The following is a 6,228-nucleotide window of genomic DNA, read 5'->3' on the forward strand; positions in this document are numbered from 1 at the left end:
AAGGCGTTTCCCAATATCACTCAATGGAAAAAAATATTTAATCTCTGGTCCTCAAAATAAGCACTGAGCCAAAATTTGTGTCTCCATTGAATTTACACCAGCCACTCACATGAACAACTAGAGTATTCTCACTTGTCCCTTTGTTTGTGTTTCCTATCAAAGAAAAGTCAGACTCATAGAAACAGAGAGTAGAAAGGTAGTTGCCAAGGGCTGGGTTGGGGTGGGGGAAATAGGGAGAGGTTGATAAAAAGGTACAAACTTTCAGGTATAGATGAATAAGTTCTGAGGATCTAATGATCTAATGTATTGTGATGGTGACTATAGTTGATAACACTATTGTATAATAGAATTCACTAAGAGAATAGAACCTAAATGTTCTCACCAAAAAAAAAAAAAAGTAAACATGTAAGATGATGGGTGTGTTATTTAACCCAATGGGGAGAATCCTTTCACAATATATATGTATATCAAATCATCATGTTGTACAGTTTAAATATCTTACAATTTTATTTGTCCTGTGTACCTCAATAAAACTAAAAAAAAAAGGAAGCCAAAGACAGTGGACCAATTTAAAATGTCAGCAAGGGTCTTGCCATTTCTGAATGTTTAAAACTATGTAAGGAGAGCATTTTTTATTGTTAAAATTGAGGTGTGTGTGTGTGTGTGTGTGTGTGTATAATTTTCCCTTTATTGATTTTAGAGAGAGAAAGGAAGGGAGAGGGAGAGAGAGACACATCGATGAGAGAGAAAGAGAGAACATCAATTGGCCAACTCCTGCACACCCCACACTAGGCATTGGCCCACAACCTGGGGCATGTGCCCTGACCAGGAATCGAACAGGCAACCTCTTGGTACATGGATTGTTGCTCAACCACTGAGCTACACGGGCTGGGCAGTGTTTATATTTTTTAAATTAATGTTTTTCTTATTTGAACCAAAAAAAGGGTAAGTGAAATTGAAGGAATTTACACTATACTTCAAAAGAATTTTTTAGCCACTCCGGATGCAAAGGCAGTTCATGAATGGGAATACAGAACCCTGGGACAACTATCACTATATTTCTAGAAAGCTGATAGTTATTTTAAACATAAAATGGCCCTGGTTTTCTATAATTAATTTGGATTTTTAAAATCTATTAAAGTGCAAGAACTGCACTGACTCTGGTGGGCTTGTAAGGATGCTATCTTGTCCATGGCAAAGCCTTAATTAAAACGTTTAACGTGGAAATCATGCCAAAAGATCAAAGAATGAGAAATAGGTGGCAGACCACAGTCAGTTCTACATCAAGAGCATTCAGCTGCCTCCTCCTCCTTTTTCTTGATAAAAACCTATTAATTCCCACTCCCTTCAGTGCTAACATTTATTTCAAGAAAAATATGCTTGGACCTGCCTTGTACATGCTTTTTAGACTGAGGAGCAGAAGTGTACAAACATGCTGGACATCTGAAATAGTTCTGCTCAACTCACGGCTGTGTGCCTTGCACCTCAGCCCCTCCTGCACCCACGCACGATGTCCGTGTGAAGTCTGAAGAAGGACTTATCCCCTTGAAGACCTAGGGTGGAACAACAGCACGGAAGAAGGTTATACAGTGACCAAAAAATTGCTAACCCTAGGCTCATGGCAATAGTCAGAAACCTGCCAACTACCATGTTCTTACATATAATTTGGGCAAAAGCTTTCCATTAGGGTAAATTTTTACCTGAAATATTTCTTAAATATGCTGATTTTGAGAAACTGGACTTTCAGGAGAGAATGGAAGGACCAAGGTGGAGGGTCAAATATGACAATTCTGAAGCGTGAACCTCTGTCCTACCACAACTTCTTTCAAGTCTTACTTTAATGTGGGTACAACATAGTACCTCAAGGTCTTACAAATAGACTGCACTTAGCCAATCTATATCATTTTAAGTGAACTTTTTAAATTAATGCCCGGATGGCCAGTGTGGCTCAGTGCGTTGAATGTCAGTCCCATGGACTGAGAGGTCCTGGTTCAATTCCCAGTCAGGGCACATACCTGGGTTTTGGGCTGAATCCCCAGTAGGGGGTGTGCAGAAGGCAGTGATGGATGTTTCTCACATCGATATTTCTATGTCTCTCTCCCTTCCTCTCTCTCTAAAAAAAATCAATAAAAACATATTTTTTTTTACAAAAAAAAATTTAAGAGTAAAATATATATGCAAATCATCACGTATATAGTTAGATGATTTTATTTTATAAATTAATCCAGGTAGCCAGTACCAGGTCAAGAAAAAAACATTACCAACATCCCAGAAAACTCCCTTTATGACCCTTCCGGGTCATGACACTCTTTCCCCCAAAGAGTAACCACTATTCTGACTTCTACCCACATGGATTCATTTTAGAAAATATATACTCTAATGCAATTGAACGTGTCATTTTGAGTATTTGGCTTCAGATAAAATCTGCAGATATGTATTGAAATAGCATAGCGATTCCAGGCATTCCTTGTTTGACTACTTGACTACACTGAGTTCTACATAGTGTGGACAGAAAAAGGAGTTTTATGAAAAGTCACCTCACAGGGGATCTGATCATAAATTCCTAATGGGGCAGGTCATGGTGGGTAGCCAGGCCCAGGCCTATACTTCCTTAGTGAAAGGGTTTAAGCCAGTCCTGTCCATTGTTCTTGTGCATCTAGGCTAAAACACCTTTGAAATACCAGAAGTAATACCCCTGGAAAGAGGCACTGACCCTCAAGAGAGCACATAATCTTGTTAACTGTCCTGTAATTTGATCCCTGCTTTGCTTCACTCACCTTGTCATCTTCCTTACATTCTCTCCCTCCTCAATTTCAAATGCATAAGAGAAGCTGCAAAACTGTTATTCTCCAGAGCATCTGAGATCCTTCTCTGTGGCATAGGTGGTCAGATTGGCTCAAATAAACTCTTATAAGGATTCTCTACAGGTTCGAATGTTTCTTACATTGACAGTAGTAAATATCATTTTGGAACAAAAGACCCCAGATTTAGTTCCTGCTCCTCCATAGTTTGATTTAGAGCAGCGGTTCTCAACCTGTGGGCCGCCTAAGATCATCGAAAAACACATATTTCTGATGGTCTTAGGAACCGAGACACCGCTCCTCTATCCGTCTCTAATCAGGTCCACGCACATGCAGATACTCCCACATACAGATACGTCCACATACAAGTACCCAGAGTGATGACATCATCGCACCAATTCATAACAGTTCGTGAATTATAATTATTGGGTAAATGTAAAATCATGTACTGTAAAATCATCAATTACTGCAAAAAAAAAAAAATATCTGTACCATGGGAACTTAATCTGGATGCTAATCAGTCTTTTTTTATTCAGCTGTGATTGATGTGAATACTGCTCCCTGTGATAGTAACAGGTATGTAAAAACAAAAAACAAAAACAACACAGAGAATGGTAAATCACAGGAAACTTTAATCAACTGTATTGACTAAACTATGCCATGTATCATCTTTTGTATTATTAAAGCTATTGTTATATATTACTTTCATTAGCAAACCATCCCATGACAATGGATCATATAGAGAAGAACTTTAAGAAAAGAAAATATAGTGAGAATTTTTTCCAGTATGGTTTTACCTCAATAATTACAGCAGGAATTGAGAAACCACAATGTGTTATTTATTGTGAAGTTCTATCAGCTGAAACTATGAAGCTGAACAAACTAAAACATCATTTTGATAGCAAGCATCTGAGCTTTGCCAGCAAGGACACCAACTATTTTAGAAGCAAAGCTGAGGGACTCAAGAGAGCCAGACTTGACACTGGTGGCAAGTACCACAGACAAAACATAGCAGCAATTGAAGCTTCATATTTGGTGGCACTCAGAATGGCCAGAGCTATGAAACCTCACACCATTGCTGAGGATTTACTGTTGCCAAAGACATTGTTTGAGTTATGATCGGGGACGAATTTGTTAGAAATTGAGTGCAATTTCCTTGTCTAACCACACTGTCCACAGAAGAATAGATGACATGTCTGCTGATATTCTTGATCAGGTAATCCAGGAAACTAAATCTGCTCCACTTCCAATATTTAGCATTCAGCTTGATGAATCTACAGACGTTGCAAACTGTTCATAGTTACTGGTTTATGTGATGTATATTAATGATGGCAACTTTAAAGATGATTTTCTTTTTTGCAAACCTCTTGAAATGATAACTACTGCACGTGATGTATTTGACACAGTTGGTTCATTTCTGAAAGAGCATAAGATCTCTTGGGAAAAGGTTTGTGGTGTTTGCACAAATGGTGCTCCAGCTATGCTAGGATGTTGATCTGGATTTCAACGTTTGGTACTGAATGAGTCACCAAAAGTCATCGGAACTCACTGTATGATTCATCAGCAAGTATTAGCAATGAAGACACTGCCACAAGAGTTACAAGAAGTAATAAAAAGCATCATAAATTCTGTCAATTTTGTAAAGGCAAGCAATTTTTTATTTAAAAAATTTTTTTTTCTTTATTGATTTTAGAGAGAGAAGAAGGGAGAGGCAAAGAGAGATAGAAACATTGATGAGTGAGAACATTGATTGGTTGCCTCCAGCATGCCCCCAAATGGGAATCTGGGCCAAAACCTGGGCATGTGCCCTGACTGGGAATCGAACTGGTGACCTCTTGGTGCATGGGTCAATGGTCAACCACTGAGCCACCCTGGCCGGGCAAAGCTAGCACTTTAAACAGTCAACTGTTTTCACTACTGTGCAAAGAGTTGGATGTGCTGAACAATGCTCTACTATTTCACACTGAAGTAAGATGGTTGTTGATAGGAAAAGTTTTAAAATGTGTTTTTGAGCTTCATGATGAACTAAAAATGTTTTTTAATCAGAAAGCAAGACTGCAGTTTTAAGCACTTTTCAACAATAAAAGTGAACTGCAGAAAATAGCTTACTTGGTTGACATCTTTGCCATCTTGAAAGAGTTAAATTTATCACTGCAAGGACCAAATGCAACATGCCTCAATTTGTCTGAAAAGATCCTATCATTCCAAATGAAACTTCAGCTTTGGCAAAAAAAAAATTAGATAAAAACAAAATTTACATGTTGCCTACCTTATCTGCTTTCTTTGAGGAACATGGCATTGAACCAGACAAAAGGATTACGATTATAATTTCTGTGAAAGAGCATTTGCACATGCATGCAAAATTTCATCATACTTTTCAAATCTACCTGACACCCCATTTGCACTTGCCAGAAGCCCATTCACAGTCAAAGTTGAAGATGTTCCTCAGACAGCACAAGGGGAGTTCATTGAACTTATTAACAGCGATGCAGCGAGAACTGATTTCTCTACAACACCAGTTACAAAATTCTGGATCAAGTGTTTGCAGTCATATTCTGTTCTGTCTGAGACTGTGTTGTGCCTTCTTCTTCCATTTCCAACAACATATCTTTGTGAAACAGGGTTTTCCAGCTTGTAGGTTATCAAGTCTAAATACAGAAGTAGACTTATTGTGGAAGATGATCTTTGTTGTGCTCTTGCAAAGGCTGCCCTGAGAATTTCTGATCTGGTGAGAAAGAAGCAACATCAACCTTCACACTGACATTGGCTTTTTATATATATTGTTGCAAAATGTAGAAATGTAGTTTACTGTTGTTATATTAAGACTGTTACCCATGCTACACCATGCTTCAAGACAAAATTTCATTTATTTGTAGTTAGAAATAAATATTTCACAATATATACTTACATATTATTTTTGTGATTAATCACTATGCTTTAATTCTGTTCAATTTGTAACAATAAAAATACATCCTGCATATTAGATATTTACATTACAATTCATAACAGCAGCAAAATTATAGTTATGAAGTAGCAACAAAAATAATTTTATAGTTGGGGGTCACCACAACATGAGGAACTGCATTAAAGGGTTGCAGCATTAGGAAGGTTGAGAACCACTGATCTAGAAAGAGTAACTTCTCCATTTTGGCCCTTAAATTTCTCTTTGTAAAATAAATACATTTAATTTGAAACAGTACAAGTTATCTTCTGAACAAATATACTCATCAGAATAATATTAGGAATATATACTTTCAACTATGTATCACTTTCAAGTGTGTATATAGTTATACATATATACAAATATATATCTATATTCATATGTATTGAATTGAATACATTCAGTTATATATATAATTTATAATGATATGTAACTAGAGAGAGAAATTTATAAAATATTGTTCCTATCTACCTATCCTCAAAGACA

The sequence above is a fragment of the Molossus molossus genome, unplaced genomic scaffold (genome assembly GCF_014108415.1).
Source record: "Molossus molossus isolate mMolMol1 unplaced genomic scaffold, mMolMol1.p scaffold_m16_p_11, whole genome shotgun sequence".
NCBI lineage: Eukaryota > Metazoa > Chordata > Mammalia > Chiroptera > Molossidae > Molossus > Molossus molossus.